The 12,119-nt window shown below is 39.0% G+C and overlaps 1 long non-coding RNA gene across 1 annotated transcript; it reads left to right on the forward strand.

Annotated features, from left to right (window-relative positions):
* Positions 1–4,663: 4,663 nt before the first annotated feature.
* LOC148718691 (uncharacterized) lies at positions 4,664–7,724 on the forward strand. Its single transcript, XR_015994100.1, has 4 exons — positions 4,664–5,144; positions 5,244–5,419; positions 5,960–6,113; positions 6,675–7,724. It is a non-coding gene; the product is annotated as an uncharacterized LOC148718691 (long non-coding RNA).
* Positions 7,725–12,119: the final 4,395 nt, after the last annotated feature.

Here is a 12,119-nt window from a genome sequence, read left to right on the forward strand (position 1 = left end):
AATAAACGTTTGTCAGAGATTTCGTACGATGAAGAATCATTCTACAAGGCAGCGCCGCTCTATCAGAATGCCCTCAACAACAGTGGATACAAACATAAACTTACATTTTCACCCCAAACCTCTACCCACCCTCTAAAATCGAATCGAAGGAGAGAAATTATTTGGTACAATCCACCTTACAGCAGAAATGTAGACACCAACATTGGACGTGCATTTCTAAGGATACTCGACGAGGAATTCCCCAAGGACAATGTGCTACACAAGATCTTCAACCGCAACACAGTAAAGATCAGCTATAGTTGTATGCCCAACCTCAAGCAAACCACCGACAGCCACAACAAATCGGTCTTAAACAGTAAAGCCAAACCAACCAAAGCATGCAACTGTAGAAATCCCGCTGAGTGTCCCATGAGTAGAAACTGCCTCAAGGAATCGGTTGTCTATCAAGCGACCGTAACAACCGAAGACAACAATCCCGCCAAGACCTATGTGGGCCTGACAGAAAACTCCTTCAAGATAAGATATGCCAACCACAAAGCTTCATTCAACCACTCTAGCAAAAGACACAGCACTGAACTAAGTAAACATATCTGGAACCTAAAAGACAAGAACATAGATTACACGATTTCCTGGAAGATTCTAAAGCAGGCCGTTCCATACAGCCCTGTCTCAAATCGCTGTAACTTATGTCTCTGGGAGAAGTACTTTATAATTTGCAAACCCAATTTAGCCTCTCTCAACAAAAGAAATGAACCGTTAGCCTCATGTAGACATGCTAAGAAATTCCTCCTGAAAAATTTCAACACCTACCCTGGCACGCAATAGTGTTGGTTTTTTATTTATTTCTAGCCCCTACTTTTAATGCACGCACGTCTGTGTTTATTCATTGCCACGCTTTAGTGTCTGTGTTCATTTATTTATTTTATTTGCTTATTTATTTCTCAAAAAAGAAACAACAACTTTGAGTTTAAATTTACAAGACATGTTTCGACATTCTCATGTCATCTTCAGTTGCAAATGAGCATTTAACTGTTGTACATTTGAATTTAAATTAGGGTACGTTACAAACTACGTGTCAGTGCTTACGTTACATTTGAATGTTAAAAACGCGAAAGATGTAAATAGCGCGCGCTTGACTAGATCAAAAAATAAATAGATAAATAAAAAATAAATAAATAAATGTAATGATAATAAAAATAAATTAAAAGACCAAGGAACAACATCATTAAAGGGAAAGGGACAATTCTAGATGTTTCAATTGCTGATTAAGGATAGGTTTTTCCCACTTAATATGCAATGCCTCTTTGATGTTAATTTGGTATTTTGAAGGGGCAGAATCTAAGATCGTGAAACATTCAGTATCACAAGAGTCAAGACAGGCCCTTGATGATTGCAGGTGCTTGTAAATATGCGAAGTTTTGTCCGACAAGAGGTGCTCACGAACTCGTGTACAAATGTGGCGAGTGGTCTCACCAATATAACTGACATTACAGCCAGCACATGAAAATTTATATATGACACGCGAACGTAGACCCAGCGGTACTGAATCTTTCACACTGAACATGTTTCTGAGTTTAAACGTACTGAAGACTAACTTAATATCTAAATCACTTCTACAATAACGTTTGAGTAGTTGTCTTAACTTAGTCTGAGCGATGTTCGAAAACCGACCAACGTAGGGAAGTTTATAATAGTGCACAGAAGGTTTATCGGAGTTAGAAGAGGCGTTCTGCTCAGTAGGAGGATTCTTTTTCTTCGCTAGATACCTGTAAATGATCTTGTCTATGACCCAAGATGGAAAACAATTTTTCCGTAGCAAGTTTCTTGACATCTAGATGAAAACCAACCCAGGAATTATTGATCTTATATGTTCTGTCAATCAACGTTCTGACTAAACCTAATTTGTAAATCAAAGGGGCGAAGCTGAAATAATTAGTAAGAAGGCCAGTAAACGTCTTCTTGCGATATACACTAGTGACGATGGATGTATGATTGTTGTCTAACAATATGTCTAGAAACGATAATTTCTTATCAATTTCCTTTTCCATTGTGAAACGGATACTAGGATGCCTGGCGTTGATATAATCAAAGAACACGAGCGCGTCCTCCTCGCTATTGAACAAACAAAAGGTGTCATCAACATAGCGTCTGTAGAACAGAACTTCAGATAATGAATAGTTATCTCGCCAGTTTTTTTCATGATGTCCCATAAAGAGGTTTGCAAGTACTGGAGCAAGTGGAGACCCCATGGCAACCCCATCTATTTGATCATAAAACACACCCTTAAACAAGAAACCAGTCTCAGCTGTTGCGAAGGTAAAAGCGTTTTTAGGTCAGCGGCGTTTATCTTAAGACCAGGGTTACCTTGATAAATGTATCTGATCGCCAGATCAATACATTCATCAAGAGGTATACTAGTGAACAGACTCTCAACATCGAAAGATACCATGAACTTCCCTGAGGTTGATAACTGGTTGATTTCATGTGCAAAAGAAAACGTGTCGCGGACGTTGTATTCACGCGGGACATGTGGCTCTAGAAGATTACAAAGGAACTTAGATAAAAAATGTACAACAAATGTAATTTTTTATTTTAAATGTACAACAGTTAAATGCTCATTTGCAACTGAAGATGACATGAGAATGTCGAAACATGTCTTGTAAATTTAAACTCAAAGTTGTTGTTTCTTTTTTGAGAGTTATTGTCACTCTGCTGTCTTTACGTCCTTTTGGTAACTTATTTATTTCTAGCCCTTACCTTAAGTGCGCGCGCGTAAGGCAGGGAACCCATATATGGTAGGTATCACGTTACTTCGAATCGGTGAACGTTATTTCAAATCAGTGTAACGTTGTAAGTTCGCATTTGGCAATTTTATCCGACGAGTGCCACACAGGCTGTGTGGTACGAAACTAAATAGTAATAAATGCCAAGCCAAATCTTCAGTTGACCACCCCGTTCTTAATATATAGCTTATAATATAGCTCTTTGGCATACAAAGCTTTGCTTTCATGTCCAAATCGAGCACTCTAACTAGGATGAGTCATTGCTCTGCAATTGCGCATGCTCGCTAGTGTACTCTAGTTTGAGCACTCTGGCATGGCTTAGACGATACCACAAAGGTTGAATCGTTTGGGGTGACCATATTGGTTCTCCTCCATCCTAGCATTAGCACTGCACTGATGAGGCCCAGAAGGCCGAAACAGTACTGTCTGCAGTTAGTTATATATATATATATATATATATTTAACTCCTTGTGTTTGTTTTTGTTTTGATTATCTGTGTAATTGAATTTGAGTAAATAAATAAATAAAAATGTGTACGTTATCACGATGGCGTGAAGCTGTATTTCTCCATGAAGTTTCCATCGGTCGCTGAAAAGAAGACGAGGAATTGACATTTTTCGATATTTCAGCAGATCTCCGCGCATTCTGAGGTAAAAACAACCAAAAAACCAAAAAAAGGAAGAGGAAAACTTTGATTGAACGCCACGCAGCGCCCGAGGGCAAGATGAAGCGAATCCTGTGTTCTGATTGGCTACCCGAGCAGGCAAGATGAGCTCATCTTGCCCGCTCGAGATTACCAGCATTGATCCCGCGCGTGAAAAAAAATAGAATAAGAACTACGTTCGTAACTCTTAGACAATTTCGGCGACGGAAACGCAAAAAGCGGCCGAAGATAGTTAAGGCAAAGGAAACAGAAACGACTCTCGTGAGTTTGTTGTGCTACAAACACAGTTGGCTTTCTTTCCGGGCTCTCGATCTCGAAGAGAACAAGTCATTCTTAATTCTTAATAAAGCGAAATCTTTTTGCATTATAATAAATCCTTTATTAACCAAGTTTGTTCGGTCAAGATGGCTGGATATTAGCCTTGTTCTTTTTTTCGCATTTTTATGGACCTCGACTTCGTCTCGGTCCATAAAAATGCAAAAAAAAAAAAACTCGGCCAATATCCAGCCATCTTGACCTCATGCTTGGTTTATAATGCATATGTATTCATTCTTTCCAGCTCCAGAGAATAACTCATCATCGTCATCATTTTTAAATTACCAGGTAAGTCTTTTACTTTATCACTGAAACATTTTGATGCGACCCAAATCTGGGACTTATACATTTGGATGCGTCTTTAAAGGTGTATTTTAGTCCTTGTAAAATATAGGAGTAAATTTGTGATTGTTTGGAATACATAATCATTGCTTTGAATGAGAGAGTGTGGGAACGTGAGTGACATGTCATGAGATGAACTGTTCGTAGCGTTAGTTAATTTTCATCTAATGGTCAAAAGGTAAACACGGAAAAATCGTTTTCAGATTCAAAGCCTGTATAAATATTCATCTTGCCGTTGAATAGAAGTGTAATATAGAGAAAATCATTAATGAAAGCAGCCTGAACCGACATATATATTCGATTTATTTTTCATGTTCTATTCTCTATATAGCATGCAGTTTCCGCCCTACTAGAGCCCTCGTGGTTGGTGGTATGAACGCCATGCTCAACTCATGGCCATGGATGATTCCACTCCAATTAAAGAAAAGGAGCTCATCATTGTGGTGGTACATTGATCAGAACGAACTGGGTTCTTACTGCCGCTCACTGTTTGAGCGGACGCCAAGTAAGTACACGGTTGTTGTTGGTGAGGAAAGGGAAAACTCCACGTCTGTTAAGTAGTATCCCTGTTAAGAGGTACTGCTGCAGCCTATTAAATAAACAGACTTGGGGTTGATTAGTTGTCTCACTTAATTATTCTGACTTAAGAAGGAATATTCATGGATGATCTTAATTTAAGCCTAAGACCACTACCCTTTACATTTGTTCTATGGAAAGTTGCGGAACGGAACAAGTGTTGCTTTACGTCCCTAAAGAAGCTGGGAAAGGGGTGTATGATAAAGGCTCGTAAGTAAAGCAATATATAAAATGCATTTGCCTCCTTTCAGGTGCACATTCGTTGTCCGGTTCGACGCCTGTTCAAGAAACTTTCACAGTCAATAGGCTTATAACACATCCGAATTATAACCAGAGAACATTAAATAACGACATCGCACTTTTGAAGTTAGATCGCAATGTCACGCTGAGTCTCAGGGTAAATCTGGTCTGCTTGCCACAACAAGGATCTAGAATTTTACCAGGAACACGATGTACTATTACTGGTAAATATTCTTTATTCTATTATGGTTTTCATTGTAACAAAAAGTCCTAGCTTAGTCGTCTGAAGATGTAACAGCAATTAAATTAATGTATCATTTTAGGCTGGGGATTCACCCGTACGTTTGGACCTAGGGCCGAAATCCTCCAGCAAGCCGAACTGGCTGTTGCTAGTCGCAGTGACTGCGTAAAACGTAACAGTGCATTTCCTTTCACATTTCCCGTCGATAAGAGGTCGATGTTGTGCGCTGGAGGTCAAGGAGAAATTGGTGGTTGCTCGGTAAACGGAATAGATATTCGTCAATAATTTTGAGAAGTTAGCCCATCTTCCCACAATGTAGTGCCTTTTCAATGCTTTTTTCCTTTTCTTTTTTTTCACCTCAAAGGATGAATCGGTAAGCTAAAATTCATAAAATAAGTAAGTTTGCTAAGTTTGAGATTGATCTGTTAAGGACAATGATCGAAGCTATGACTCCACAAAGTCGTAATATTTTGTATTCGTTTGCATGGCAGGAAAAACTCTTGAAGGATTCGCCAGCTCTAATGCGAATTTTCATATTGATGTGAAAATGGTTAATGAGTTGTTTGCAAAATGGGGCAATCCTTAGTGAAATTTTTAGAACGGTTGACTTCTCGTTAAAATAACGATTCATTGACAATAAATCATTCCTGTCATGCGTAGTAACTACAACATCGCATTATTACTTTCGGTTGCCCACTAAACGACCTCGATGCGCGTGTAAAGACAATCTATCAGAAGTTATGTTGAACGAGACACCTGTCTTTTCGTTGTATATTGAAATTGTTCATTTTTTTTAAGGGGGACAGTGGCGGACCTTTTTCTTGTCTTGAAGGAACTCGCTGGGTCTTGAGAGGGGTCACGAGTTGGAGGCCCGCTCAGTGCCAAACCGATTCCTACTCGGTGTTTGCCCGGGTTAGCAGTTTCATTAATTGGATCAACTAGAATATATCAGGTAGTCTAATGGCTTTGTGAATATTCAATTTGCAAGTTGTTTTTTTTTAGAATTTCTACTATGTGAGTCCTTTTTGCAATATCTGCCTACTCGATTCAATTTGCCAACAATTTCTTCTCTATTGTCCGTTGACGAATCTTCTCTCTTGGCTACATTATCATGTTGCTCATATGTTTACCTGCGCGAGCGCATGCAATTTTCTAGTCACACATGCAAGAACGCATGCGTATTACCTTCCTCCCTAAGAGGTTCCCCTTCTTCATTGTAAAGCCAGAATTTTTATGCCCATATTTGAATTGTTCGCACACGTTTAAAGTAGCACCATGTAAGGAAGGCCAGTAATACGGTCACTAAAGAGAACAAAGTTTCTTGGTTGATGATTTACTGTACTACCCTTTTTTGATGACTATGGGGTTTCGCTGGGCGCTCTGCTATAAAAGGTTTCCTATCAATGTGCAGTGATATGAGTATTATAGGTGTCTTAGTGATTGAAGTAAGTAAAGTAATAGGTTTGAAATACTCACTAATTTTTCGTTTCCTTGTTTTCCCTTCTTTATGCAGGGTGATGCCATTCCATAAATTTTTAGTCAATGCAGTTTTTTTTAAGAGGAGTTAAAATGGATCAAATCAGTGAGAAAGGGGACTATTCTCTAGACATTATGCTCAATAACAGTGTTAATTTAACTGAATAGGATGGAATATTCAATTTGCAAGTTTTTTTTTTAGAATTTCTACTATGTAGAATTTCTACTATGTAGAATTTCTACTATGTATGCCATTAAGTTCTGCTTCCGACTGCCAAGCCTCCTACATCGGTGAGACTGGCAGAAACCTCACAACAAGACTGACTGAACACAGACGGGCGACGAGGAAAGGTGATGTCAGCAATCACATTGCTGAACACCATCGACTTACCAACCACAACATTGACTGGGACTCTGCGCAATGCCTAACCTACAGCACTGACTATTTTCAACGACTGACTCTGGAAAGCTGGTTTACTAACTTAGAGCAGACTCCCCTAAACAGATGTCAACAACTACCCGCTCCATACAAACGACTCATTCACGACATAAACATCAGAAACGACCGAAAAAGAACGACCTAACTTTACCGACAGATCGAAACAGACCAATCACGACCGACTTACGTCACTTGAGTCTTACAGCCAATAAAATCACGACAAAACCAACCGATCATTTCACACGAACTGGAATAAGAACATTCTACTGACAACAATCATTCACTTGACTCTGATGATGACTTCCGCACAGGTTGTCGAAACGTCAGTCACTGCCACCGACAACAGTCCTTCTCAGTACTACACTCACCGGACGATCAGACTACACCTTCACATGGAAGAGGTTTTAGTTAAATAAAGATATTTTGTAAGTAAAAGTTCACCTAATTCTCTTTATTACCAGTTTAACAATATACATGAAAATATTTTGCGATTCTGATTTTCCAAGTAATCCAGGTGTTTAAGAAGATAATTCTTGGTACATTTATGAACATGTTTCCTCAAATTTTTACACAACCCATGAAACGCACTTTTTAGTAACTTGAAAACTCACGCTGTTGTTCACACTGAAATAAAATAAAGGTGACAATATTCACACAGTTTTGTGGCCTCGCCCCAGTTCCCTGATATGCTAGCTACCCTCACCCAAAAGGTTCTTTTCAGTACAAACTCCAACATTGTGAACACAGAGTACCAACAATAAACCATTGAGCGAGTGAACTACTAAAATCTTGGATATATCAACAAAGTTGAAATGGTAAATTGGCCACCGTAACGATTACAAAAGCTGACGTTTCGAGCGTTAGCCCTTCCTCGGAGCGAATAGAGGAATTGTGAGTTGTGTGTGCTTTTAAAGGCAGAAAATGGAGCTACGTTATTGGTGGGAACATGGCAACGAGAAAAACACGAATAGATTAGTGGAATGAAAAGCGTTCGTTGATCCCTGTGGGATTTAGACTGCCGGTTTGAAAGCTGAGCTTTTTCTCAAGAGTTTTACGGCTATTTGTGCATTTTGGAAAGATGGAATCGAGGATTGTGATTGGTTTATTCTTCCGCTTCCGCTTCCGATTCCGACAATGCAGTTTTCACTAGATCGTAAGCAACGGAGTCATAGGCAGAATTGGTGTTCTGCTTCCGTTGGTTTGATTTTCACTAGATCGTATTGCTCCACGCTTCTGATTACGACCCCGACTACGACTCCGTCGCAAGTGAAAACCAGCCTTTAGACAACATACTACCTTGGGATGACGCGGGATGACGAGTAAAGGATTCGGTTTATTTTTTATCAATTTAAGTGCCGATTTATCATTTGATATTAAAATGTCAGTTTTTGCAATAGGTTTTGTCGTGGTTTACATTCGAACTTTTTTAATCTCTTACCTCATAGCTCGATGAATCCATGATGGCCAGAAATCCCGGACATCGAATTTCGTGAGACTTGACATTCAAAGTGTCACGCAATAAACAACTCCGCTGGATTTTTGCGTGTTTTCGGGCTCATAGGTTTCGGACACATGAATTTGTTTGTGGCCCAACTGAAGCCGCTGAAAATAAAACTGAAATGCTTCATTCGAACAAGGTAGTTTTTGGAAGAATGCAGGAGACAGTTGATAGCCTCTTTGCATTAAAAATGCTCATTGATAAATCTAGGTAGACGTGAAATCTAAGCCACAGAAGTACCGGATTTTTTTCGTCGATTTTAGAAAAAAATTCCAGTGTAAACCGCGACAAAACCTAATGCAAAAACTGACATTTTAATATCAAATGATAAATCGGCACTTAAAATGGATAAAAAATAAACCGAATTCTTTACTCGTCATCCCGGGTCATCGCAAGGTGGTATGTTGTCTAAGTGATCGCGACCTGTGACCTGTGACCTGTGCCCTGTGACCTGTGACCCGTGACCCATCACCTGTGAGTTGTGACCCGTGACATGTGACCCGTGACATGTGACCCGTGACCTGCGTTTTAGACCCGCCTGTTTGTGGATCGAGGCATCTTGCATCTACTAGCTAGCCGGCTTCGTAGAGCTTTGAAACTGCTTCGGTTGTTAGTGCGGGTTTGTGGACTGTGGAATAAATTTGCCCTGACTTGCTCAGAGTTTTCAGAAACAAATTTAGAGCTTTGTTCGCTTCCGTAAACTGGCTTTCGCTAATTATCGAAAATGGCTTGTTGCGTGGCTCGTTGCGCAAGTGTCGATCTTTGGCGGCTCTGATCGAGGTAAGAGATGCGTTATTATAATAACCTCCGTCCTGTTTTCTTGCAGACATATAAAATTTCCTCAAGTATTTATTTAAGTCCTCCTTGTTCATCTCTTCTACATCTGTGGTAAATTCGTCTTGCTGGGAAAACCAGTCTACAAAGAAATTGTTTGTTTTGTAAGAAATTGTTGCAGTGTGAAGAGTTATGAATGTCTGTTTTTGACAATTGTCGGCAAAATAAAACACCAAACACTTTTTAACACTGTGGAGTCTTCTCTTACCTTTAAAAACTTTCATCCCATACTTAGTTGCCTTTTTTGTATTATCGGGCACAGCCTCGTCTTGTATTTGTAAAATTTCTGCTTCTGAAACTTTAGCGAAACGCGAGTTTACGCCCGCCATTTTGTTTTCACGTTATCCACTCGCTCGGAGGTGTATATTGTTGATTATAGTTCACCACTACATTTTCTCCGATTCTTATTGGTTCAAATTGATCAGGAGACGCGATAGTGTTCATCCGTGGAGAGACACTATCAGCACATAGTGCCCGTCCGGGGAAAATACCCGGATGGATAGTACTCATCTGTGAAAAATTTTGAATGGCTTGACGGCCGTTAAGTTAGGCAGATCGGAAAAACAGTGACTTTTCAATTCTGACAGGTATATACATGTTATTCACCAACATAAGTCGGTCCGTATTGGGAAAAACTGTGCCCAAGGTCTTGGATACCGCCCGAGGCCTGCGGCCTCGGGCGGTACTCAAGACAGAGGGCACAGTTTTTCCCAATACGGACCAACTTATGCTGGTTAATAACATTTTTATTTTTTTCTAACACATAAAAAAATGATCACCAAAAGAACCCGAATAATTTAGGGCTACAATTACGAGTTTAATTACGGGAAAATCCTCCATAACCTTAGCAATTTGTTAGCGAGTGGATGATAAAGAATACAGACGTTATTCAAATTAAAGAGAAAGCTTTCACCGAAATATTTTTAGTTTAACTGAAAAGGCTTCAGAGCAAACTTTGAAACATTTTTTGACAATTAACTGTGACCAGTTGACACCTGTCAATTGAAGAACAGAAAAGCGTACACTTTTGAATAAACAACATTACTGGTGTGACAAACACGCACGAGTTAAATGACAATGCGACGATCTTCTCGTTAAAAAAAAAAAAAAAATACACTCAGAGATCTCACGGAAAGTATTGTTTATTTCCAACGACGATTAATCTTCGAATATTTACCTCTGTTCCGTTTCAAAATGTCACGGAAAGTCAAATTGTAAGTGAATGCAAATGTGTGTTTTGAGTTGTTAGTCTGCTTGTTCGTTTTCTGCAATGGTGTGTGTAAATCTGTCTTTCTTCCACTAAAAAGCCGAAGTCAGTGAGACTTTATCCAGCTAGACACAAGGGGATCTAATGCGACTTTTATTCATCAAATTCCTCCGGTTTCTGATGAGAAATTTATGGAGAATAGAAGGATATTGCATGATCTATTAGAAAAGAAAGGTTGAAAACTCGTTCGGTGTTTTGGGTAGACTAAATGAAATGGGTAGACTAAATGAAAATGTATGAATTCCATGAGTCTAGCTGGCCTGGGTATGATACCTCGAGGATATGCATTCCACGGTTGTCACGTCAACTGTTTGAAACCTTAACTTAGAGAAGCTATCATTTTTAAAGCAGACCTGTGATTCTTTCCTTTCCAAGGCAGGCCGAGGTTATTCAGGATTATCTTTAAACCGGTATGACTATACAATGATTAGCAAAAGTAGTTTACACGCCTCCCCTAGATAGATATTCGATAATCCTCCACTCCAAAATGATAAACAGAAATCTTGCAATTCATCTCGAATAAGTTTTTATGAAGTCCCCCCCCCTTTGCCCCCAAATGATTTTGCCTGAAATTAGAGAGTATTTTGTTAATACCAGGCAAAATTGAAATGGAGGAGAAGAGGAGGTAAATGAAAATTATAGGAAAAAAACATTCAAAAACTAGCATAGCGTGCAAAGACTTTTGCCACTCTTCATATTCCAAGGCAAGGCGTCAAAAATTATAACTCCCGTCGTATCCCCGTTTTAGCCATTTCCCTGTCTGCTCCTCTTCTGATACTCTTCAAACCAACAATGCCCTTAGGCCATTGAAATTTCTGAATTACTGCAGGGAAAACTAGTGAGCTAGGGAAATCTTGGAGACAAATCTTTGAAAAAAAATGTTGTGTGAAAATTTTAATGAGCGAGATAAAAAACATTCATGGGAGGGTATTTTTTACAATTTTCTACAATATCATACCGAAGGATCATGTTATTAAATCGCTTTCTTTTTAAAAAATGTATTATTAGACTCTGTTAATGGTTCGATACTTTGTTTTTAAACAGTCACGTATGTTGATATCAAGAATGTGATGTTTTGGAACATCTTCCTCAAGCCAATAACCTGTGCGTGGGTGCTAGAAGGCTAAACATAGATGCAGGTTTGACATGGGTATTGCATATTACATTATTTTGGTAATATGATCTGATGAATTTGTTTTTAGACTCTGTTATTAGATACTGCATGATTCGACGCTTTGTATTTGAACAGTCACGTATGCTAATACTAAGAATGTGATGTTTTGGATCATCTTCCTCAAGCCAATAATCTCTGCGTGGGTGTTAGAAGGCTAAATATACATGTATGTTTTGACGTGGGTATTGCCGATTACATTATTTTGGTACTATTATCTTACAAATACTCGAACAATAATAACATATAAATATAAGTTTTCGACGACAAACT

This window comes from Stylophora pistillata, chromosome 12 (assembly GCF_964205215.1).
Source record: "Stylophora pistillata chromosome 12, jaStyPist1.2, whole genome shotgun sequence".
In the NCBI taxonomy this organism is placed as follows: Eukaryota; Metazoa; Cnidaria; class Anthozoa; order Scleractinia; family Pocilloporidae; genus Stylophora; species Stylophora pistillata.